Below are 27,187 nucleotides of genomic sequence, written 5' to 3' on the forward strand. Positions count from 1 at the left end.
CACATAGAGGTAGGAAATTACTTTTTACGTTTAAGTAAGCTTTTATGTAATGAGATTACTGTTAACATATATTTAATCAAAGCAGCAGAGCTTTTACTTGAATAAAGTAGCACCCTTGCTGTCAATCTCTTTGACCAAAAATGGCTGTTCGGTAGTGCAGCATAAGAAGTGCCATGCTCAGCTTTTCCAGCAGAGTGGTGGATGTAGTCTATCATTAGCCTACATACTGCCTTGACAGGTGCTTTTGTTAAAGGAATTCCCTCAAGTTTATCAACTAGGTTCTCTGAAGTTTCTATTGTAAATGTGCCAGTGTTTAGGAGGTGAGTAGAACTGCTGCAGTGACAGCCACTGTATGTGTGTATGTGTGCCAGTGAGTGTGTGTGTCTGTATGTGTGCTTGTATGTGCATGGAAATGTCTATTGAGGCCCGTGGGGTGACAGTTCTGCTCTCGGCAAGTAGGTAATTAGCATGCATTATTCAAATGAAAGACGGAGGGAATGAGGGTGGGGACCTGTCCACCTGGTTGTCAGCACTGGAGCCCGTCTCGTTCAGCGCCACTTACTCCACACATTTAGAAACATCAGAGCGTGTCTCTTGTCAGTGTATTACCCTCTTCCCAGGCGTGGGGATAATGCACTTTTACAGGGCCCCATTATGAGGCAAGATATGATCGAAGTAAGCCAAAGTCAAAGACATTTAATCTTCAAACTGGAACAGAACTGTCTGTGTTGCACATTTATATTTAAGTCAGATCAAGTCAATTTTATTTGTACAGCACTTTCAGCAAAAAGGTCTGACAAAGTACTTCACACAGCAACAAAGGGCATAAGAAGACAGGCCTTCACATTAAAACATAAAACACTCCACACAGCCTGATATAACTTAGAGCAGTATGACATTGAAGACCCATTTAAAGGTGGCAGCATGTGTTTAAAGAGGCCAGATTTGGCTGAAATCAAACCACAGCTGACCTGCATACAAATAAGAATACATAATGCAGGAAGACCTGTATCATCTTATCCAGTGTAATTTAATAGCCCTGCAATAAACCCCAGGTTTGTGAGGCTAATAGTATACATAGTTTATGTTGCTATGTCAAAGAGGTGTTGATTCAACTCTATGGTAATATATCAGGCTGTAGTTTGTGGTGTTGCTGGATTACCACACGGTATTTGGTAAGGTTCTCTTGTTATTGTGTCTACTTACTCATTGAGGCTTTGTGTTGTTGGTTTATTTAAAACTCCACGGCAGCAGAGATGCAGGAAGCAGAACTAGAAATGCTTTTCCACAAGGCAGCAAAAGCAAATTGTGATATTTTAGACCAATTACAGAATTTCATGCTGTGGGATCTGGTGTGTGAACAACTCCCCTCATTCAGCCAGCGAGCCTCTGCAAAGGCCGAAGCATTTGTATCTCCACAAACATGTTGCTTTGTACGTGAGAATGAACTGAATTGAATAGTTCCTGCAGCCAGTGCACTGACAGCTAAAGAAGCAGCCATACTATATTATTCTTTTGAGGTCAAAAATGTTTATGTAGAACATGATGAACACAGGACGATGAAATAACAAATGTACAGCATTTCACATCTGCACACAACTAAAACATGTTTTTAGTTTTAAACCTGAATACTATTCTGACACACACACACACACACTATCCCATAATACTAACATTTGGCGTGGTTTCCAATATATTAACACTGACCACCAGGTGTTCCTACAATATCTCACCACAACCATTTCTGCTGGATTATCATCTCCAGACTCATATTTTAGCCAACAGATTGAGTCATTAGCACCTTTCCTTATCTCCCACCCATTCTCCAGCCCCTCTACGACACCTCTCCAGGAGTGGCCTCTGTTTACATAATTGATCAATTAACTGCTTGAGAAGGCTCCCTCTCCTCCATGCATCCCATTTTGCCAACATTTACATGTGTCAGTTTAATTGTGTCCCTATCTCCTCTCCCAAATTATTTACCTACTCACTCACCCACACTGCAAAGCTCCCATTGTCCCCAGGTGACTGATAGTCTGACTGGAATGGAAATGTGTTTGCCTGGATCATAATTTGACTTTTTATGACTGGGAAATTGCATTGAAGGCAAGACCAACATCTAACCAGTGATCACTACAGTACTGACCACCATGGTGAGATTCTCTTTACTAACTATCCAGCTGACAACTTTAACCTGTCAGCTGCTGTTTGTTGTACAATATTTGAGCAACAGTCAATGTTTCCTTATGTCTCAGCACAGCACTGCAGACAAGGAACCAAGGCCAAAAGATATCCCCAAATGAAAACTGCACAAACAAAACATTTGCAGAGAAAAGTGATTTTGTGTCAGTGGCTGACTTTTTACAATGACCTTTTTTCCCCATAACTATTCAGCCATGGGTCTGCTGGCTTGAGGTCCGTTTGCTGTGGGTTGACTGGGCATGAAATCAGACTGGCATTAACCCTCCTCTCCCATAGTGGTTTTACACAATTTACATACAACAGTCTTTTGATTGTGCTGGACCACCAACTAATCCTTTGTTCCCATGAGGGCTTTGCTGTACTTTGTCCACTCTGTCTGCTACAGACTCTTACTGCCCTCATGTGGTGTATGGGCATATTACATCTTGGTAGAGGAAATAGGTGGTCAGTACTCTGTTTGTGCTGATTCACATGTAGATAGACAGTTATTGTCTGCTGACCATGAGTGCACCTATTAATGAAGTACTCTACTTTTAAAAGGCGAAACATAGCAATTTGTGAGCTTGTTTTCCGGAATCCACAATTACTGCAGTTTTAATTACATTACATTGCACTGCACACAGTACATTGGACAAAATACAAATGATGTATCAAAGTTTCTAATTTAATGTCAATGAATTAAGTATTGTGCTAGTAATGAAAGTGATTATTTAAACTCGCCTTTTATGTACCCACTCAGGTTTACACAAAAGGTGGATGTGTTTGCTGGGCAGATCATTCATTTTATCAGATATTTGTTTGTTTCATATGAGTACAAAAAAGTATGTAGTTTGTTTTTTTTCTTTAAATAATAGTAAATGTTATTTCAGCTTGTACCCTTCAGCAACCACAAGGTGGTGATAAATCACTGAGACTGATTTGGATAAGTCAGACCTGTGGCTCCTGAAACAGACCTGTGGCTTCTGTATTGTTTACTATTTTTATTTCTTTTTTTCAATCAACAAAAATATTTTCTTGCAGTGTTGTGTCCTAATATGAATGGAAAGTAAAATTTCAGTAATTCTCTTTTGTTTCAGAGACAAAAAATAAACACAATAGCTAATGTTTGTTTCTGGACAGGCTATTTACAAAAGCCCCCTACTAACCAGGCATGGAATGATTTCTATTTTCAAAAAGTAAAATGGTTTTGTTTGGTTATCTTTGCTGTAAGAAAAGTGAGACACTCATCCCCAGTCCTCACAGAACAGTTTGCTTTTGTAAGAAATGAATATGAACAAATAACAAATCATGCAATATTTAAACTACAAAAATAGGCAGTAACAGCTTAAAAGAAAAATCACTTCAGCTAGATTATGAAACACTAAGATCAGTTTGTTCCCTAACTCAGTGGGAGTTCTGGAGAGCAGCAGAGAGTTCCAGTCACTGTCTTTTGTGTGGTCATGTTTCTTTTTCTGGCCAAGTGTCCTTGAGCAAGACACAGGGCCCAAACCTACTCAGGGTTCCTCTGCCTGAAACTCCCCCTTTGTCTCCAGGATACAGATGAAAGTCAATCATGATCTTTGATGAGACTGCAGTGTGAGGGGGACAGTGGTACATCACAACACATAGGATCATATACTGCTAATAACATGGCGTATAGCATAGTAATAAAAGCATAATATAGCATAGACACACATAGTATAAATAGTGGTAGTGTAAGAAGTTTTAATGTTGTGGTTCACAGCGAATACAAATAGAATCCAAATATTTCAACTTGTACACCTGTGTATTTAGTAACCTATCAAAATTGGGATAAAGCCATGATGTTATGATGATGTTATTTTTTTCAATTCACACTTATAGAACCATATAGTAATAATAGTTTAGTATAGAACTATATAGTAAACTATGATATGGTTCAATATAGTAATCAGTACTGCATTGTACCATACTACCATACTTAGCATACTATCATAATTATAAAATACAAAGAACAACAAAAAAAAAAAACACAAAAAAAGACTGAACCACTATTTTAAATATTGTAAATCAGCAAAACATATTTTAACTGAAATTGAAAGCAATTTGCAATTAAAATGAATTACTTCTACTGTTTACTGTGAGCATTGTCTAATACTACAATATAGCACAATACAGTATAGCTCAGTATAGTTTAAAAAGTATGTAGTGAATATCATAAAACAGTGGAGAATTAATGCTAGCATACTACAACATCTAGCACAGTTGTAAAATTCGATGGAGGCAGACGTGTATATAGTACTGTACTGGACGTATGTTGTTACCAAAGTGCACTGCATTTACTCTTATAGGTAGCTGAGGATGTTCAGTAATGACTGTAGCTGACGTAAGACCATAGAAGCTTGGAGTTATATAGGATTGTGTGTGTGTGTGTGCATGTGTTGTAATGCATGTGGACATTAGTACTCTCAGTTGAACACTGGCAAGTTAATGACATGGACCTCTGTCAGATTCAGGCCCCTATCACAAGCATCCAGCCATCAGGGTTCAAGCTAGGACCTGCCCATTAACACGGAGGCCGGAGGATGCAGGCTGTCTGCACGAGGAGAGAGAGAGTGAGCCTGACACAGAGCAGGTCCCTCTCCCACAGCATGCTCACCATCCTGCACTTTCCAAGGACATTATGGCTCCATTCCACCAGCTCTCCGGTGGCAGGCTATCATTAGTGCGCTTGCGAGAGCCCAGAGAGGTGATAGCAGGGGAATTGTGGGCTTTCATATCCACAAGCTGGTCCACAGGATGCCAGGCAGAGTGTGGTAATTTAGCTCAGAGGTGATGGAAAATAGTGGGTTAGTTTAATGACGAGTTTGTGTGGCCATGTAAAAGCACTCATCAGAGAGTGGGCGATAGAGAGAATGGGTGAGAAGCACCAAAACGAAGAGAGAGAAGGGACTTTGTCGGTGTGTTTTTGAATGTGTATGTCCTCCCCCTTTTCTTATTAGAGCTCTGTTTTCTTTTTCTAACAGTGAGTCAACTTGCGTGCCAGTTTTCAGTGGATTTAGTGTGTATCTCAAAGAAAACAAATCATGAACCTTAAGTCCTACTACATCATCTTCTTTTGATTATTTATTTAAATAATTACCAATATTGGAAATTTAGAGAGGAGGACAGAAATAATGACGAATGAAATAAATAAATAATGCAATACAAAAAGAAATCTTCAAGTACTTAAAGTCACAGTATTTTACAAATAATACAAATACAGTCCCCTTTAAATATATTTAGTGCTTAATTTGTCAAGATTAAAACCACCAAATGACTCACAATTTGATGATTAAATGGGTGTATAGTTAGCAAGGCTCTTTTGTAAAACTACTTTTTAATTGCAGTACAACTTACCAATATCAAATGAATGACGTTAATGGTTATATAACTATTTATCACCAGAGTATCCCATAGAAAGTACTTTATATCTTAAAAACAGGCCTCTGTGTTAATTTGGCAGCTAATCTTTGTTAATCTATATCAAGATAAAGTATAAAGCTCAAAGATGAAAAACATAAATGAATAAAGCCACCATTCATAAATGTTAGTGTGCCCTGTCCTGGTGCAGTGTTTATTCATGCCTCTAATTCACTTTGAATTTCATCCCTAAGAAAAAAAAAATCAATCCTCCATCTCTGTCTCCCTTGGCAACAGGTTATAATCCATAGTTACGAGGAACGGTTGCTAGGTGCGTTGCCGAGATACAGACCCTTCTCTCCACTAGCGCTACGTAGGAGGCCACCGGGTCCTTGATGATGGCAGAGAGATGAGGGACGGGTGAAAGGATGACAAGAGACAGGACAATGAGGATAGGAAATAGACGCACACACCTGACAGAGGCTGTACGAGCAGAGGCACAAAGAGAGCGCAGAAGAAAGGCTGAAAATGAGAGTGGAGAATGGAAAGTAAACACAAAAAGGGCTAATGTAACAGTCTAAGTGGGCAATCTGCACACCTCCATTTGCCGAAGCTAGGTTTTAGTGTGTCTGTTTCTGCGTGTTTCTGCGTGTTTCTGTGTGCGTCTCTTTCTGTATGTGTGTGTGCATTTGTGCTGCATGTGAAAGACAAGAGTGACAGTGGAAAAGAGAGGAAGATGGGGAATCTACTTTTTTCTTTGAAAAGCCTGCTATCATGTTAAAAAAAGAAAGATAAAAAAGCTCTACTGATGACTTCAATCACTGAATCCTTTGTGTACAGGCTTTTTTCTTTCCAGGGGAGTGGGGAAAACTGAAGAAAAAACATGATAAGATGGAAACTTTTAGTATGGCCAGCTTTTCCAAGTTATTTGTCTTCTCTTTGACATAAGTGACACACTAGCATAATCAGTGGGTTTGTAATACTTGCAATGCAAATATGATACATGTTTTTGTCAGTTTGAAACCGTAATTATGATTCTGACTTTTTTTTAAAATCCAGTTGTTGGATATGCTGGACCTGTTAGATGTCTCCACATATTCCCACAGATGTTGCATGCATAGACAGTAACAGCTCTCTGTTTATTAGTGCTCGTGGCCATATAACCACCTGAGTTACACAAGCTGTCATTTTTTTCTAAGGCTGATCCGATTAGTATGGTGATGATAGAAACCCATGGGAGTACTTACTCCTCACGAGTTTCCTCGTTGCTAGATAGAAAGAGTGTTCTTTGGTGCTGGAGCTGCAGGAGCCATCTGCCACTCTCAGCACCGATTATGCCCAGCCTCTCCCCCAGGGGGCAGTAGCACCGTGCACACAACTACTCGACACACTTAGCTCTGAGATCAAAGGCACAGTGCTTCTGCAAGCCAAAATAGCCACCATCGCCCTCTCCTCTGTCTACCTCAGGACAAGTTTTCACTACTTTTTTTTTTAAGGATATTAATATGATGTCATAGAATGAGAAACCAACCTCAAACCTCAGGTTTTCAGCTTCCTTTGAATAGGTAGCGCTGCTCTACTGTGCCCATCGCTCCTAACAATATTATTAGGAAGATAATTCTCACAAACAAATAAACAGTGTGTAACACCCCTGTGAGTTTTCCTTTCAGGTTGGGTTATTGTGTGTGTATTTCACTGATATTGTGTCATCTGTTGAGGGAGCAAATATCAGGGTTAGTTTGAGGTTAGGCTTTTGATCTCTTGTGAGGGTATAAGTGAGGGAAATTATAGATGATCACAAACAAAAATTAGCTCATATCAGTTACTGACTGACAGTGGTTAGATTTAAAACTGTAGTATCATTTGTAGTTGACAAACATTTTGTCAGAGTTGGTTGAATTTCTTTTCTGTGCCCTCATGTCTCTGTTTTATTTAATTTCATTCAGGACTTTCGCAATTAAAGAATCATAAGAAAAGTACTTAAAATGCTCTACAGTTTGTTATTATCAATGACAGTTAATGAATTTGAAATCTCAATTGTTGGCTGCCCAGTGTGATTGCTTTGATGTCTTAATGTACCCAAACAAAATCCAAACAAAAGGAAAGACATTAAAAAAAGGCAGAAATTAATTAAGTTCCTATTAGTTTATGATTTGTGTTTTAGCACTGAAAAAAATAAACATATTATGAAAAAATGTGTTAAAGTACAAGGGTGGCAGAAGGCTTTATTACTGTTTGGAAGACTGCTTTCACTTTCTGTTACTGTGTTAAAAATGCATTGTGGATTAAACAATAGCTGGACCTCTGGCTCAGTATCTGTCCTTCAGCTTAGCAGCCTCTTCATACTGTAGGCTTTGCTTTGAGCAGAGACCCCTGTTGGTTGATTGGAATGACTTCCCTAATTGGATTCAATTCCTAATTGAAATGTAATAAAAATGCATCAGTAGACGTGGCGCCAACAATTACCTCATGCAAATCTCTTGATGAATTGACGTGAGGGGCGTAATTGCAGCTGTTAAAAAAAATGCATTGATTTCTCCTGGAATAACATCAATTCAAATCAGTTCACACTCACGCTTCAGCCCGCGTTCGGGAAGCATTTGTCACAGCACAGCGTCCCTGTTTGGAGGTATACAGACAAAAAAATGGAAACATCTGCACCCTTTCACGCGGGCACGTCAGATTGATTGGGCTTGTGAGACTTTGTATCAAATGTGCTACATCTATGCATATGCAGTAAAGTATTCTCAGCAACTTGGAGGAGGGAAATAAAAGAAGGAATGTCTTTGTTCTTTGTTTCTGTTCTCATCGAGATGGTGCACGGGTTATGACTTCCTTTGGTTTGTATAGCAAGCATATTCTGCTGGGGATGTACCACAGAAACACACACACTGTCTCAAAACACACAAGGTCGAATACAGTTGGAGGAAAAAAGAAATGAAATCAGATACACACGGAAAGGAACTATGCAGGCTTTTATTCTTCCCTCCACCAAATGTTCAGAACATTATCCGTCTGTCTGTTGATCGGGGGTGGCAGTCTAGAGAGAAAGGGTTAAAGCATCTTCTGAGTTATTGCCTACCACCGTAGTCATAGCAACAGGTTAATAAGTAGCTTCTCTGATCTTCCTCTGTTGCTGCACAGGTTGCTAAGATACAAATAGCATTCTGGACCCAGTGGACTGAACTGCAAACATCTTTTGATAAGAATGAACTTTAAAGATTTAAAAGTAATGTGGAAGGCAAAGAGCCCTATATGTGCAAAGGAATGTAAAGGGACAGAAAAAACTCCAGCATTACACCTACAACTATAGTGATTGCATAGTGCCACATTTGACCTACCCAGGGCCGAAAAGGAACACAGCAAAACAAAATTGAACACTTGCTAAATCCAGCTACCTCATACCTCGGAGGCTAGTGGTTGGCCCATGTCTAAAGGTAAACGGGCCAATCAGCTTTGGAACAGAGTGGCTGTTCCTAGACGCGTGTGCGAAACCAAGGGCAAATTAAAGCATTGCCTCCGAGTTGCATCATTCTCCCCTCACAGCTCTATTAGTAGGCTAGCCACAATGTCTCTTTACGAGAGGTACTCTCAGAGCAGAATTAGGCACACTTCCCTGCAGTGATATGTCTTTTTATGAACCACACTGGCATCATGTGTGCCAGTTCCTACAGCAACAAACCATAGCTGAATTTAGTGGGAGAAATGCATGTCTGGATACCTCTTTTCCTTGTAAGGTGACGTAATAGGAAAGCAGGAGATAGATGTAGAATTTTTTAATGTGATTCTGGCTTGATGAATTTCTCAGACATAAAGATAAATGAAGATGTGAATCAGATATTAAGAATCAGTGATCTGAATACTGATTTATAAAGATGAAAAAAGATGGTGTCCTCACCTTTCTGTTGTTATCTCAACTTTTTTTTTTTTTTGCCCTCTGCTCATCTCTTTTCCCATCAAGTAATGGAATCTGAAAAGTGCATTGATTCAAAAAGACGGACCATCCGTACTGACACAACAAACGAACAAACAAACGAACAGCTTGACTGGAGGAAGCTGTGAGGCCGCAGTAGGGAGCACTGGAGTTCGTTTTTGATGATAATGCTTGATCCCTCTGTTCTCTCTGTCACTGGGCTTCATGCTTTCACTTCAGCTCAGCTCAGCTGTCAGCACGCAATGGCTACTCACTCAAGTCCTTGTGCATGCGCATGAGCTCCTCATGCACGGGCACCCTCACATAATGCTGGGTGCAGCTGCGTAACATAATACTTGTGCGTAATTATTACAAACTGTGATTGAACATATGATATGATACTCCAATAAAACATGCATGCGTGTGTATCATATCTCAGAAATTAGTAACTATCCATGTGTGGTAATTTGGCAACGCTTATAAGCAGCAATAATTGTGTATCTGTGTGATTAAGACAGTAATCAGAAAATAATGACACTTCAGTGTGATTTATGAGAATGGATGAAATTTCCCAGCTGAAAGGTGGCAGGTTAAACAACACTGACCTGCCAAATACCAAGAGAGATTTAAACAAAGGCCAGAGTTAATACATCACAGAAGCAAAGGGGGGGTATAGAGTGGGATGTGTGCGTCACAGAGCTTTGGACAGCGTGAGGTGTCTGCGGGTCATATAAACCTTTTAAGAGAAGAGGGGATGTTGAGGTTACTTACCACTGATGAAACACAAACCACAAAAGCTGCCCTTGGTTTATTAAAATGATTGAAAATGCTGATCCACAAAAGTGATTTCAATTCAACGTGAAAAAAAGACTAACAAAATTTGCAGTTTCGGGGTTTAACCACAGCAGTGTTATTCTGCATACATCTACAGATGAAAGCAACACTCTCACTCCAATACTGATTAAAGGCTCTTTGCTCCCACCAGGCTCCACGCTGGTTTGGGTTCATTCAATCTCGGCCTTGATTACTCGATTGGATTCATTGATTGAAGGGGAACTTTAATGACCTATTATCTCAAGTGTTAATCAGGTGTTGACAGACAGCTCTCTGTGGGACTGGGCAGGGCTGAGGGCCAGGATGGACAGGACTTGCTGGACTCCTGCCACTCAGACAAGTCAAGGGTTGAGCAGCACACGGAGTGCTGATACGCCACTAGACAAGTTTCATTCTGGAGCACAGCCTGTGCTTTGCGGTGACATCATCTTTTCTCTACCGAGGTCGGTCATGAGTCAGATATTTTGGTGCCTCTTTTTTTTTTTCACTCTCATTCTCACCCGCTTTATCTTCTGTTGTTACAATTTTACCACCCTGTGAATTACCTCGAAATGAGAAAGAAAGGAAGGAAAGGAAAGGAACTGAGATATAAAAATGGAGGCCCCTGTGATCCCTATGTGTTCTCATTTCATTTTATATTTATGGAATATATGCAATTGGTAAAGTTAGGTAAATGTAGATGAACTGTTTTAACCTTGTGAAATATGACTCTGGAAAGGCCAGATATTTTTAATAGGAATAAGGTCCACTGCATTAAATGGGGTTACTGATTTTAGTTTGGAATAAAATTACTTTCTAAATGTGCATTATGCATGCTTTTGTAATACTTTGTGGTGTTTTGCTAGTATTTATCTGCAGATGTAATGGTTACCAAGTGTAGTTTTCTTTGTCAGGTTGCTCTTGAAAAATAAACAAATAAATAAAGTAAAATAAACAAAAAATAACAAATAAACAAGTACAGTGGAAGTGTTAAGGTAAAGAAAACATCCTTGAAATTGCAAACTTTAATATCACTTGTAACTTCAGTGTGTCTCATTAAGCATAGTTGCTCTAAATTCTACTCTGTAGTACAGGTGGTATGGGGTGGAAGTCTTAGCAAATACACTTAGTGCTCTTCCAGTGGAAAACAGTGTGGACAGACAGTTACACGTCCGAGTTACACCTGTCTGCATCACCTCCTGTATCGCCAGCCTAAATCTTTTTTGTCTCCTCCTCCCCCACGTCTCCCACTGCATCCCCTCTCTTTAATTATCTCCCTTTTCAATCCCAGCATCTTCAAGTCTCATCAATGCTTCTTAATTTCCATCAATACCTCTGCAGCCTAAGCTCCCCACACCTGTCCAGTCACCATGGCAACCTCACCTCTGACAACAAAGAGCTCTGTAAGACATGGCATGCTGTATTCCCCTTGATTAGATATTGATTAAGCTTTTGTAATACATAATAGGATCAAAGGGATTGTGCAGCTTTGCTTACCCAGGTCTTCTTCACACTTTCATTTAGTTATAATCTTTTGTTATTTAGGAATCTGCATGTAAAGAGGGATGGAATCGAAATTTGCCACCCTTTGTCATAGCCATTGCAGATGCTCCTTCAGGGACTTGTAGATGCACAAAGACCGTTTTTATAATAATTTTTTAAAAAAAGAAGCGGTGAAGAGAAAGCACAAAGACTCCACTATGCAAATCTACAGTTTAAAGAGAGTGTTGACAGCACATTCAGGCTTCTGAGTGGCATAGCTCATGCTTAGTGTTTGCAACATGTTTCCCATTAAAGGACATGCTAATAGGCCCGTTGGAGTGTGCAGAGGCTACCGAATGCTTGAGTGTCCCTAATGGACGCATTGATAGATTAATGGACGATAAAAGTCAAATGCTAAATGCATGGTAAGTGACAAGTGATAAGTCAATATGGTAAATATTTGTGTAGGGCACAGTTAAGAAGTTGAAAGGCCATTATTCACGATTACCTACAGACAAGTCATTCCTTGGCATAATGAGGCACATGGCATGAATTTAAGAGCTTATGAAAGTAATGGTCTGGAGTGCATTTCTGTCAATTATATATTAATGTCAGCTGCAGAAGGAGGATCAGGAAGACATGATAAAATTGGCTTATCATAAACCCATTAAACTGGTATTTTTAATCAAATGTTCCAAGTGAGGATAAAGAGTAAATGTTGTCATCTTTTGATAATGATGCTATATATATATATATATATATATATATATAATATATGCAGAATTTAGACAATAGAATCTTAGTAGTGCATTGCTCTGAAAAAAAAAAGAAGCAAACTCTTAAAAATTCCAAAACACTGCATGCTTTTTGATGTACTCCAATTCACACACTGCCCTTCACACATCAAGCACATTTGTTGATGTGAATGATGTGATACTAAAATCCTGAAGACACCTGCTCGAGGACATGAGAAGGATTGTGGGCTGATCTTTTTAACACCGGTTTTTTCTCATGTGTATTTGCGTTGTCAGCTGCAGTATTTGAGTTTCATAAGACCACCCCATCCCAATCAGCATTACCAATAAAGTAAATACACACAAGAAACACTTCAGCCAGACGGGAGAGGGTTGTGTGTTTGTCAAAATTACACTGAAGATTTAGAGATACACGACCAAGAGAAGTGAGAAAACCGATTTTTCCTCTCCCACACTTAGAAAGAAAGGGAGTCAGAGTTGAGGATAAACCCAGGAACTGAAAAGAACCATGTTTGGAACAATCTGACCTTTTTTTTTTACAACTCAAACAAGGATAAAGACAACAAAATGTAATAACTTTCCCCTACCCAATCCATACTTCATGATTATCCCTCACTCCAAAACATTGGAAAAAATGGAACTGTCAAAAGAGTCTTGTTGTTCCATTTTCTTTCCCTTGGCCCCCCTCCTGGAGACAAACAAACAAACCCCTGTTAGCACATTTCATCAGCTTTAGGGGTTACAGAACAGATTGAGTATCGACAACAGTGGCTGTTGAGGCTTATGGCTCAAAGGCAACAGTGGAGGAAAATCTCAGGGGTAGGAGATGCAATCGAAAGGACCAAAATAATTCAGCAGGACTCACTCGAGGAACAATCCAGTTTGTCATGTGGAATCATGGAGTGTCTGCCGCACAATGAGAGAAGGGTCCCCGGAGACCCGGCACGGGAGTCAACATGTGAATAGCCAAGAGTTAGTGCCCCAACTGGCCACTCTTTTCCTTTTTATCACCTGCAAATTTAGCAACCATAAATCTGTTTCCACACCAATACTACTACACAGATGCACCAGAGAGGCCCATAAACAAGAAATGATGTTTGGTGTCTTGGGATGGTTTGGTCATTGATGGTCCCTAGGGTGTCATACTCTATTCTCGGAACAATTACTGTCAGAGAGTTTTGATGTTTTCCTTTTGTTGTGATGGGCAGCTGTGGTTGCTGGGAACTGTTGAACCATGTCGATTTGCAAAGAAACAAGTTAAATTATCTCACTCATTATAAACAGGCAGTTTAGGTTTGTTTGACACAATATTGTATGGACTTTTCCTTCCACTGTAATAAGCTTTGAGGCGTCTGGTAGCTGCTGAGGGTTAATGAGGGAGGAGGAGACTCTGGGCCATAAAAAGGACACTGACCACAGGTTTCAATGTGATCTGACCCTCCTTGCCGTAATGTTCCTGTCAATAAAACGCAGCACGAGGAAAACCTCTGATTAATCGATCGACATCCTGCTTCTTATTCACAGACGATAACCAGCAGCACCCATTGCACCTGATTTTGTTTCCACTGTAACACCTCCACGAGACAAGAGCTGAATATCCATTTCCCTTTAATCAATTCACAATTTATTCCCCTCCCTCTTCCAATCTCCCTCCCATTTATTATGCATTATTCGCCCTTTTTAAACGATTTTCCACTAACCGTCTCATCTAATTTGGTATTCGGATATGGTTAGCGCTGTTAGCTCAATTAATACAATGACATGTCCTAAATGCATTCTCTCCACAATCCAAGTGACAAGAGGACACTGAACATTTCACATCTTTGCAAACAGGGTCATGCATGCACGCCAAGATAGATCCAAACCTTTAGGATTTATTTAATCAGGCTATGTGAACAGATAAAAACGACAAAGCAGGCTCAATCTTCTACAGGACTGTGCTTTATTTTAGTCTAAGCAGAATATAATGAACTAGAGAACTACAGAGTTCAGGAGCACTATGGGAGATATCACCCCGAATCAGGGACCCGAGCCAACGCTAATTCAAATTACATCTCTGTTTCAAACAAAAAGAAAACAGTAACTCAGTTTGTTCAAGTCAAATAATAAAGGGCATGATTATTCCATTCATTGTGGATATAAATACCTAAATATATTATGATAAATTAATTTTGCATGAGAACAAATGAAGAGGATGAAATTAGATAGTGAAGCTGGGAATGTAATGATTCATGATACAAAGATCAATGATGCAAAATTACCTATGACTAAATGTGAATTCTTTAAAGGCTCTTATTGAATGCTTGATTGGAGCAAACTGCTCAGTTAGCTGAGTTTGTTTACATTTTGGTCCTTGTAACCAATGGAAATGGAGGTGGATGACCACATCCTCATTTGTGTCAGAATGGGTTGAGGCAAAACTGACTCTGGCAAAGTGTTTGTCTTTTACAATAGATTTTTGACCTTTGAAGATAGAGCATTTGGCATCCCCAGAATACAGTGTGTCCGACAACTGTTCACAGGTAGTACTGTCAGAGAGAACAGGCTGGGTTTAAGGCAGAATTCCCTCCTCAGATTAACAAATCAACCTGACTGGAGCAAAGCAATGTGGTGCTACCTACTGTTGGTACAATGTTTTCTGTTTATGAACTCACATTAGATAGCAAACTGTGGAAGAAACGTCCCATAGGTAAGAACAGAGAAGATGAAAATCAAATATATGTCAATGATTACCACCAACCCTTCAAAACAAGCAAAGAAAAAAGAAGAAAGGAAAAAACACAATTACACAAAGAGAGAAACATTATAGGAATTCATCAATGGCTTAAAGACAATGAGATATGACAGCATAGGTCTCAAAACCAATCTGGCTGCAAAGTTTGATATTTTTTTGTCTTTTTTCTCTTTTCTCAAAACAACTAAAGGCCTCAGATGAGATTCTTTTTGAACATGCAATGCTGATTCATTTGAACTCAGTTGTGCAATGGACTCATTTTTTTCTGAATCCACATGACCAGTACCATCAATCATCCTTTTACAGTGCAGTTTGTTAATTTTTGTATTGATTTAAGAGCTTTCAGTGGCAAAATCTCTTTGAACTTGCCCGTCCACCAGGGATTCCATACAGGGATTGTGCAGCCCAAAAAAGAAAAAAGAAAAAAAATAAAGAAAAAAGAAAAATGATCAAAGCATATCCGAATAAACCTCATGACAATGGGTCTATCCCAGCTTCAGCCGATAACAACAAAACAAAAGAGAGAAACTAAAGAACCATTTACCAACATGAGTATAAAATCCCATTTTTGAACATCAGTGCTTCACTATACAAGAAATAAAATCATTTTTATCTTCTGTTTTTGATAAATTATTTCATAGGTTCCTTCTCTTAGTTTCACTGAAATATATTAACTATTCTTTTAATTTTTTTAAAATGTTTGAACATGATCTATTGTACGGCCTATAAAGAAGGTTCAACAGAATTGAAAAATAAGCTATATTGTATGTACAGAAGTAACGCAGCTGTGTGGTCAGGAGAGCAGTGGCAGATTGGGTCAAGCAGGCAGGGGGTTCTGCTGGGTTCTATAATAACTGCTGTCTTGTTTGTCCCCTTCTTCCAATCTCGGCCTAACCATGTATGTGTGATTTCAACCATATGTATTAAATGTTTGATTCCAAAATGAATTATGTACACGTTGAACAAACTGTTACCTCGAGTTTAATTTTGTAAAACTAGCTTCTTTAAACGTCTTAAAGCCCAAACTTTCACTTTCCAAAGAATGTGAAAAAGTGTGGTGGTGGCTGATGCTTTTTTTGTCGCACTGTCAAGCAGTAAGCATGCAGATGGATGAACTCTACTGTCACTGTCGTATCTGTTCATCAGCCCCAATTGGACTAATCCAATTACCGCACAGGCGATCCTTCTTCTGTCAGAAAAATCATGACATGTCGGTGTACACAGAATCTTAATTAACGGATCACTTCAGGGCTGTGGCTTAGGTTTGACACTAAGTCAAATACTCTCTAAGCCGTGGTCCGACGCTTAGGGTTGTAGGATGCATGTTCACAGCCCAAACTTAAGGGGCTTAAAAGGACTAAAACTCTCCTAGATCCCTGCACTGCTGTGGATACATTTTATAGTGACATCATTGTCCCACAGAGTTGGGCTTCTCAACACAAGCTGCTATACAACCTTCCTCTGTTTTTGTATTTTATAGGCTATTTACATTAAGGAATAAAAAAAGTCTTTGTCTTCATTACTCTCAGCCATGTTGTTAAACATAATTGCACACCTCCAGCGATTCACTGTGCGTTGTTAGGTGGACGATGGCATCTTTTTTTTTTGTTTGTCTGTTACTCTCGGAATTTGATATTGAAACTGTAAATCCAAAGCACGATTTAGGTGGTTCATCAGCCCTTCTGCTGGCTCAGCGCTCCCTGCGATGGGATGCGATCTTACAGCTCCCGCTGACCTTGTATTTGTGATTCTGCTTGACCTCCTTCAGGATCAGGGGTAAGGCAAAGGCTCTGAACCTCTCCACTAATCATGACATCATAGCGCCTGATGCCCTGAGTATTGGGAGTGATTTTGTGGAGTTTCAGTTTAGCACGCAGCACCCCCACCATCCAGTGCCTATTTCCACCTCCACCTTTTTTCCATACAAAATCCCATTTCCACAGCAAAACCCTTTCTGCGCTAGAGTGAGATGACGGAAAAGCTCTCTCCCAAAGCAGCTATTAAATGAGAGGCATTAATTTCTTCCCTCCTGTCCAACAGGTTCCTTTTAATTATCTCTCCACTTTCAGTCAATTACATTTCACTTCCTTTCCTTGACAATCACTGCTATTTTAGGGTGAGTGTTATGCACCCAGGGGGTTGGAGATTCGTAGACATGCTCTAGCAGTTCTCTGCTCGGCCCTGCCATTGGCTGGAGCACTTTAAGGATACATGCTCCTCTTGAGGACTGACCTTGTGAGTAGTGTGTGTGGTGGCAAGTATGGAAATGCGTGTACTATGCACAGTATATATCCCCCCTAATTTTTAATTTAATGATACAAGGTCAGAGTGGATACATGCATCAGTGGCAGAGGAGCAAGTGGTCTGAATGCTTATTGAAAAAGAACTCACTATTCTTGTGTATACCTTTTGCTGCTTTCAGCCATATTCTCACAATTAATTATATTCATACTAATGTCCTAGGGGTAAAATGCCAAGTTACATTTTCTCTTTGTAAATTTGAGGGCAAATATCAAATAACAGTTTGGCAACAGCTTGGTGAGTTACTGCTGGGTTGACATTTGTCATTGCTCTTAGAGGTGAAACATAGCCTGGACTACAAACCAGACCAGACAGGCTGGGAGCAGGGCAGGCAGAGACTCATGTCAGTAAAGGAGGGAGTGAGAAGATCTAAAAACAACTTTTTTCCCTGTTTTGGTAGTTCCACAGCCTGTTTCACAGCTTTTTTTTTTTTTTTTTTAATGCACGTCACTTCAGTAGCATCCTCCCTGGGGTGTAAAAGTAATAAGAGCACCCTTGTTAAAAGTGTTGAAATGCTGATTTCACATTGCCTAATTTAGCTCTGGCATAGCAGAGATGCTACATGAACACTGCACTGATTAGCCAAGCAGACAGCAGGATACTAGGCTAGGCTGGATTTTGGCTCACTGGGGACTCAACCTGCCTATTAGCAGTGGGAACTAGCACAGAATCTGGTAAAAGACAGAGGAGATCAGTAGAGCAGGCGTACAAGCTTCATGTTCAGCCTGACGGAGCCTCACATGCAGACCGCACTCTAGAGCTGGCCTAGACGAGGACAGGAAATTTCATTGCTCATGGAACATTAGATTTGCCATCGAGTTGTCCAACTTCACACGAATAATGAGCACAAACAGCTTGCAGAACATGGCTTTGTTTTGACCTACTTCACATTAATTCATGAAGCTTCCTGCATTTAATGTCCGACTGAGGGCTGAGGAAGGAGGGCTGGGTTGGTTGGTTTGTTTTATTTGTTTTTTTTAACCTCACATGTATTTGAAGGCAATTTTTAAAAAGCTGTCATTTTGATGGGCATCATTTTGAATCTGAAGAACTACTGTGCTTGACAAATATTCTTTCAGCAATACTGTGCTTTGCAGGTGTCCCAGCAGGGATACAAGCAAGAAAAAGAAAGAAGTGTGAAAGAAGTTATTTTGTAAAAAAAAAAAAAGGCAGCTTGTGTGGAGACTGTTGAGACACAATTATGTGCTGAAAGAGGAGTACACAATAACGTAGTCCTCTCAGCAGCTGCTTCTACAAAATTGAGGATTTCCAGTAAAGTTGTTGGTTTTGACCCAATTTCAGGCAACTATTGCTGCAACATTTGTGGTTAAAGAAAAAACAAAAAAAGGTCTCTATACATTTTACCATCCACCTTTCTCTTTTAATTTTCGGTAACGGTACTCTGAATGTTAACACCTCACTATGATAAGGAAAGTTTTATCCCACATTCTCCTTCGCCTCTTCGGGTAAATTTGGCAGTATTATTGGTGCCAGGTCAGCTGTCAGCAGCCTTGCCAGGGAGTAGGCACAAACATAATTCTCTCTAATCTTCCTTCTGTCATCCATGTGCATGCAGGGGACCATCTCTCCCGTCATTTGGTCCAAGTGATTATCCCGGTGATTTTTCACTTGGTTGCTGCTAATGTATAGAGGCTGGTGATTATAGTGTGATTAGAAGGAAAGGTGAAATAGCATGTCTAATACGGTGTGGGAGATAATTGAAGGGTAGCGAGCACAGACATTAGCCAGGTTCGAAAAATGCTGTTCGGAGGTGTGAGCCACTGAACAGTTGGGCTGTGGTCTTGAAAGGCATGGCTGCTCTCAGGACAGGGGGAAAGAGAGGGGGCACATGGCATCGCTAATATCAAGGGCTTGAATCAAGACCTTCCGCTTATTTAAATGGCAAACAGTGGCAGTACGTTAAAGAATCTGGAATCTGCTGGCATATTTTATCAGTCCCTCCTTCAGTGATTTGCAATAGGTCCGGTCTGCTTTTCTGTTTTAAGAGAGAAAGAGGGAAGGAACGGCAAAGAGAGGAGTCTCAGCAGTAAAAAGAAACAGGCTGGACTGGAGCTTAAGGTACCAAGCTCCAGTCCTATGCAATCTCATTATTTGAAAGCATATAGCACAAATACATAGTGTTTGTCACCAGGGGTGTGATTATAGCATCTAATTTTATCGATTAAACTATTGGGCGTCATCCTTGAAGCATCAGTTTAAAGGATCTTGATGTGATGTTTGGTTGTTGACTTCCTCTCTTCACCCCCCTCCTTCTCTCCTTCTTGCCTAGCCCAGGCCTCTTACTGCCAGCTGTTGGTGTTCAAAGGGCTGGTGTGTGGATGTGAGCTGGTGTTCAGCAGAGAAAACTGGGAAGTGTTCAGGGTGACTGAAACACCATTGCTCCTCCCTCTAGACTCATTCCAAACATACTGATCTATTTTTAGAGAAAGAGCCTGCATTCAGAGCTCTAAAACAGTCCAAATAAAGGCTACAGGACTCTAAATCAAGACATGACAGTTTTGGAGTGCTTCACTCTTGTCCTGTCTGGCGTCAGTGTCAGAGAGGCTACAGGAGAGCTGAATGATGGTTAAGAGTGACTGTTAGATCAAATTTAGATATAGTCTGTTTAAGTGGTATGTTTTTTTTCTCCATAGGCTCTATGTATAATATATGAGGAAAGCAGGTCAGGGAACATGTTAACAGTGGAATTTACATTATACTTGACAGACCTAGATGAACTCTAAAAGCCTGCACTCCCTTGCCTTCGATACAGTAAATTGAGTTTGTCTTCAGAAAAATGTTTGTTTGTATCTGCCAAGAGACAAGGTGCAATTTTTCTCAACTTGGGAGCTTTGCAGCAGCTCCGGTGGACACACACATCCTTGGCATGTCGCTTATGTAAGTCCCAGCTGTTTACAGTGGCCATACTTTGTTTTTTAAGGGGAATTCAAATGCCATAAGGGCCAACTCATTACTGAGGTCATTCTGCTGGCAGTTTCAGTAGCTGTCGCCCTACTCCTCATCCTTTTTTTTTTTTCTCCCCTCATGACCATCCATTTGTCCATCTCTCTTTATAGAACCCTTTCTTTTTAACAATTTGTGGCTTCATAATTCACACTCCATGTTGCAATACAAAAGGTCAAGGAAAAAAAAGGGAATAAAACAAAAGACACCCCATGTCCATTTTGCTTGGTCTTTACAGTGGATTGTCGCTTGAACACAAAGGCCAGTGGGAAGCCTTAAATGTCTGCACCCTGTCCAGCACAGACATTAGTAAGTTCAGTCTTTTTTTTTTTCTCTTGTCATTCTTTTTCTTCCATCCAGAACAGTCTGTTCGTAGCTGTCAGAGAGTGCAGTGACACATCATGATGAGCGAGAGATATCCAGTGGCTGATACCTTAACACCCAAGAAAAAGAGACTCGTTGCTTACAGGGGCAGATGAATGTTTCCTTTTTTTCCCTCCCTTTTGCCCCCTTTTCATTACGACTTCAAGTATTTTTTTAAACAACAGCAAAAGTTAGCAAATCTACATTTTTTTCTAGTCTACTTTACTATTCTACAACCTGGTGCTAAATCAGCATCCAGAGCAAAAGATCAGCCCCTATACTACGATTCCATGTCTTTTTTTTATACATTATTTCCATTTTCTTTTATTCGTACTTACAGTAGGCCACTGGATATTGATTTAATGATTTTTTTTTTTACTACGAGTAAATTGTAATACTTGCAGCTACAAGGTATGAGTTTTTAAATATATATTTATATATTTATATATTTATATTCTTTTAAAAAGCGTTTAGTCCTTTGGTCCCTATTTCCTAAGGAATGATGCATGTAAATTATCCTGGATTCTCCTCTTCTCTTCTCTCCTCTTCTTCTTCTTCTTTTTCTTCTCCTTCTCCTCGTTTTCTTCTTCGATCCAGAGCTTGCCCTGTCACAGAGCACAACACCTGTGTAGGCACAAAAACCAAAATGGCAGCAGGCTGGTGTGTGTGTTTGTGTGTATGTGTGTGTTCGCTTCAGTACTTGAGTTGGCATTTGCACGTATTTATACATGTACAAAGTAGATTTTTTTTTCATTTTTCTTTTTTTTTTTCGGTGTAGCATCTTTAAATGTGTATGTTTGGTTTGTTATCTGTGTTAATGTGTGTTTATCTATATCCTGTGTCAGTATGCATGCTTTGAGCATAATGAGTCTATAAAGGTTTTTTTTTCCCATCATGTCTAAAAAACAGCAGCAAAAAGTTGGTCTCTGCAAAAAATCTTCTTCCACAGACGCCAAAGCAAAACAGGGAAAAAAGAGGCATTTGCGAAGAAAGAAAAAAATAAAATAACATAAAAATAAAATAAAATAAAGAACAACTCTGGGATCCTTCTCTCAGTCACCCAATCTTTCAGCGGGTTTCCAGCAGGATCAAGGGACCACCCTTCCTTCATGATATGTAGCAGAGCAAGAAGTCTTTGTACTTTTACTGCACTTGTGGAAATAAGGTGTTGTGGCCCTTCATCCTGTGACAGAGAGAGAGAGAGAGAGGGGTGGAGAAAGAGAGAGGGGAGAATAAGGAGAGTGGATTCAGTGAGGCTGTGGCAAACATGCTCAGGGTTGCTGGCTCCTGGTTATCACACAGACTGACAGGCACAGCCAACAGCATGAGAAACAGACGGGAGGGAGGAAAAAAAAAAGAGGAGCGTGTCAATCAAAACCAGAAATAAGTGGGCAAGAGGTGGGGTGGGAGATTTGTGTTTTAACCATATGGAACAGACATCTACACTGTGACAGCACTAATCCAAGGAAGGCCTAATTTAAACTGACTACATCTCCCTGCATGTAGAAAAAAACAGCTGACTATTGCCTGAGATGTTGCTGTCATTCATCTTATTGTTAATTCATTACAAACAAAATCCCAAAAGAACAAGAAGGAAACATAAAGAGAACAGGACAAGCATGTGTGCGAGTGTTAAAATTGTGTAATGGTTATAATGACAGAAAAAACTGATGGTTGTCCAATATGAAAAAAGAAACATACATCTTTCAAGAAATAGCCTCTAATTAGGATCCCATGAAAAACCATCCTAGCATCTCCCCTGCCTTTGTGTTGACTTGATATGCTACACTGTTACTAAATGTGCCTGTGCTGTTGAGCTTTGGGTATAAAGGATCTAGTTTACAGCCTATCATCCCTAATATGTTGTGAGCTATGATGTGGGTGAAGAAAGGCTACGAAATCACAGCAAATCACTCTTTGGCAGTGAACATGAAAGGGTCTGACTTTGTTACGGGAACGTGCGCCCAGATATGATCTTTGTTCTACCTTTCCATTCCTGTAAATGAGCTTGTTACCATTTCATAAAAGATTTGCCTTTTAGATGTGGGAGCCGAGATTCTAACTTATTTCTTATGTGTGCCAAAGCGAGCCCAGCCATTAGCAGCATAAAGCACTAACAGTCCCGATTACAGATGCCCTCTTTTATAAGCCACGAGCGACTCTCACTATACATCTACCACAGAGCAGGAGAAACACACACAGTGGCTTTAAAACAGCGATTTTTTTCCCCAAGTAAGCAGCTTCTTTGAAAATCTTACAACTACTAGATAGATAACAAAGATTTTTTTTTTTCATAAGCTTTTTGTCCCAGCATTATGACTTACTTAGATGACTCCATAAAAGACATCTTGCAGTTAAGGGGCATGGTTGATGCCAGAAAGACTTTACCCCTCCCGGCTTGCCTGACTAGATACCCCCATGGGTTCATTGGATAGACTACAGGAGAGGAGAGTCACCTGCAGGGCTTCTGAAAGAATGGCGCAGAACGAGTTCGATGAAAACGACTAACTCTTATCAGGGTTTTGGCCTGGAGGGATAGAAACAAACTCACATGCAAAGAAAAAGACCTTTTTTACTGGGAATCTGTTTAGTTCCTTTTTGTTTGCACAGACAGAATAACAATTATATCAAATACAAGCAGCAAAAAACATAAGAGCTAATTCATCTGGTGGCATAATCCTATAAAAAATACAACAATAGGCAGCACCAAATACTCATCCCAGGTATTTGTATTTTGTTGTATTTCTGCACCCTGCTTACACATCTATGTGTGTACGGTATGGCTGTGTGGTGGACGGATTTTAGCCATGTGGGTCTACAGCGCTGCCTGCAGCTCTGCTATCGCAGGTGTAATTGGTTTGCACCCTCATAAATAAATAAATGGGAAGTGATTCTCATGTTAGGGTAAACAAAACAATCTTGCAGAAGTACTCCCTGTGCAGATGGAATCCACGGAGAAGTGGAGTGTCAACATTTGCCTGTGCTCTCTGCGTGAACGGTGGAGATTTAATTGGCTACACAAACATAGGGTCATCTTGGCCATCTCTCAACTAAACAGCTGTCGATTGGGGGTGGGGGGTGGGACGGGGTGGGGAGGGGGTGTCCTTTTTGCAAAGAATCATTCTTTAAAAAATGAAGAAAATCATAGTTTGCTTGAAAAAACACTGTTGATGTGGATGTGAAGAAATAGAGAAATAGAAAAATACAGTACATCCATACACATGAACCCCACAAGAGAAAGTAAAACATCACAAGGGCACACATTACAATAGCACAAAGGGTTAAAGGCCACTTCCAGTTATAATCAACCAACCACTCAGCACGTGAGTTACATTATGTACAACAGGTACCAGCCAAGAAAGGCATTGGTTTACTGCACTCCACAAACTGCCAATATACAATATACAGTATATATATAAATATATATAAAAGGAGGGCAGAATATAAAGAGATAGAGTTTAGAGATATCAATCAACGCCACGTCATGCAACGCAGTCACAGTCCCACCACATGACGTCATCCAAAAGAAAATGACACCATGGGTTCAACTTACAGCTGTGGGAACTTGGCCCCATGACAGGTGTGGGGGGGGTTGTGGCTATAGCGGAGAAAGGCCACCTCACACTGTGATTGGCCGTGTCAGGTTGCCAGGTTGGTGGGGGTGCAAAAGAGGGAAAGAAACAGTGGGATTTTCTTTTCCTTAAGTCAGAATTCAAAGCACCCTCTTCATATTTGTTCCACACTCTCACTTATTCTGCCTGACAAATCAAATGAGGTTATTATGGTTATTACCATAAAACTGAAAAAAAAAAAAAGAATTGACAAGTAAAACAGAAATAACAGAACAAATAATCTTCAACACAGCACAAAAAAGGCCTTTTCTTGTGCCTCAGTGTGGTGGTGAAATATTCTCAGGCTGACAACATTTGCAGGTTAAAAGGTTGAATTGATGTTTTTATATTCACAAAGATAACCCTTAAGGCAGAAATGCATATTTCAGAAACTTGTCCTGTCTACAGTAATTGGATTTGCCTTGCATTGTTTGCTATGAGGGTGGCCGTACAGTGAGTGCTTCAGCTTTTTTGCATTAAGTTTATCTTTAAGACACAGAACACAATTTCAGAGTAGCAGGGCTCCTGAGACCAGCAGAAGAGAATGCTGTCTGACGTGTTTTTAATTCAACTTCAAAGCGAAATCGTCGGTATTAGAGAAAAAAAGGTGGGCTTCTGAAGTTATCTACATATTGAAGTTTTTACCTAAAGAACACACACACACACAAAAAAATCATCATTCAAGTTTCATCAGAGTTTTTCATCGTTATAATGTTGTTAAATTGAGAAAATTAAATAGCTCCTGAACTTTACTTATTTCTGTCTGTTGCTCAAGAACTCAATGTACTGTCTGCCACAATACAAGGCAATAAATGAAAAGAAAAAAGTCTTAAAAGTAGATTGTTCACATCTCTAATACACACCTTCTTTATATAAGATCCCACATGATGTTTAAGAATCTGTAAACCCATAGAGCTGTGATACAGAGCTGGCTTCAGAGGCCCCCGGTAGCGTATTGTTTCTCCAGTGTTTTCATGGGATTGCTCTTGGTTTTGGTCTATTGGTTTTTCCTTAACTCAACAACAGAAATGGTGTAATAACAGAGGAAAAACACAGAGATGGATTGAACCAGACCAGAGACGAAGGAGGACATGAAAAAAGCACACACATGTACCGACACGCACGCATGCACACACCTCCTGATAAAGTGACAGAAATGTTATTGTGAGAAATGTCTGTGCTTGGAGACATTCTGAGTACATCTCAATGACTGTCCTGTCATTCAGTGCTGTTGCAGGATATTTTCCATTTGTTCCTTATTGATGTGCTAAATCAGAATCACAAGCCCCCCACCCCCCCACCCCCCAATCTTCTCAGGTTGTCTGCTTTGAAAGCTTCTCTTCAATTAGCAGGACGCAGCTCTATGCAAATGCTATCAGGCAAGGGATAAAGGGAGCATCTATCATTTGTATTGCATACCACCTTCCATTAATGCCATCCTGTGGCTTTTAAAGAGTCAAATCTAAAACAAACAAATGGTATTACCACGCTTTTATTTATGGAGGAATATAATCCATTGTAATGAAAAGTTGTCTAGCCAATTGGGTGAAGAGAGCATGCTTCTATATTATTTTTGCACTGGCAGCTGCACTTTGTGACAGATGGGCGATGATTCTTTGAATCAAGCCTGACATTGGGAAATTAGACTTTATTGAGGGATGGTGCCACTTTAAGTAAACCTTCTTTTTATTATTTTGCTTGAAAGCTCTGACTTTTTAAGGACCTAAAAAACCATATATTTGCAAGATCTCTTGGTTTCTCTGCTTGGTGAGTGCATACTTCATTTAAACCTGCCCCATTAAAGAGTTAAAAGCAGAAGATGAATGTGGATATAGTTCACTATGCCCCATTTATTCACAAAGGATAAACTTGATTTCAGTAGGTAATTTTATTGGAAATTGTTAAGTATTAGAATGGCATAGTTTTAAATTAACTTTTTTATATAGTTTTGAACACTTGCACACAGCAAACTTTAAGCATGAATGATAATTTTATAATGACATTTTATACATTATTAAAATGTTATTTGATAACTTTGAACATTCTCCTGTTTACATTATATATTATATTGGTTCATTTTATTTATTTGCAGGATGAAATCATAAGTGGTCAAAGCCCTTGGTGCTGCTACAAGGTTATAGTTAATTAAAATGAGATATGAGGACATGTACTCGTGGATAACACAAGAGCAAATGTTGACCAAATGTCCTCATGTTGAAAAATGTCCAAAACAGACTAGCAAAGTTAAATTAACAATACCAAGATATATCTTTGCTGTGTGTGTGTGTGTGTGTGTGTGTGTGTGTGTGTGTGTGTGTGTGTGTGTGTTTTGGAGAATATTTGCACACAAAGAATGACAAAATATAAAAATGGACTGAGACCGTTTTAGTTGAGAACAGACTGGTGAAGCATCACTTGAACTAACCAAATGGTGCCTACTGGGGTTGGTGCTGTTTTCCATCATTATATGAGCCACTGCAGTTTATGGGGTGAGTAAGTGCTTTTCCATTAAGCATCTTTTTGTTTATTTATTTTCGTGAGCACAGAATTTTCTTTCAAACATCCTGCATTTACTCTTCATGCCCATCACTAGCCTTGTAAAAAGTTGTTATACTATAAAGCTGCTCTGTATTATTGTGCATCTTCTCCATGAATTTTCCTATAAGTAAGGGCTGTACTAATAGGGCCT

General features: G+C 39.7%; 1 protein-coding gene and 1 long non-coding RNA gene across 2 annotated transcripts in view; one reads left to right on the forward strand and one right to left on the reverse strand.

Annotated features, from left to right (window-relative positions):
* LOC108876968 (uncharacterized) overlaps window positions 1–27,187 on the forward strand; it is a 79,368-nt gene that overhangs the window by 37,632 nt on the left and 14,549 nt on the right. The gene's annotated exons all lie outside the window — the stretch shown is intronic.
* The window catches only part of celf6 (CUGBP Elav-like family member 6), a 137,977-nt gene continuing 125,236 nt past the window's right edge, over window positions 14,447–27,187 (reverse strand). Inside the window, 1 exon segment of the mRNA XM_051076972.1 lies at window positions 14,447–22,070. The gene's annotated coding sequence lies outside the window, so the exon portion shown is untranslated.

Source organism: Lates calcarifer, linkage group LG2 (assembly GCF_001640805.2).
Source record: "Lates calcarifer isolate ASB-BC8 linkage group LG2, TLL_Latcal_v3, whole genome shotgun sequence".
Taxonomy (NCBI): domain Eukaryota; kingdom Metazoa; phylum Chordata; class Actinopteri; family Centropomidae; genus Lates; species Lates calcarifer.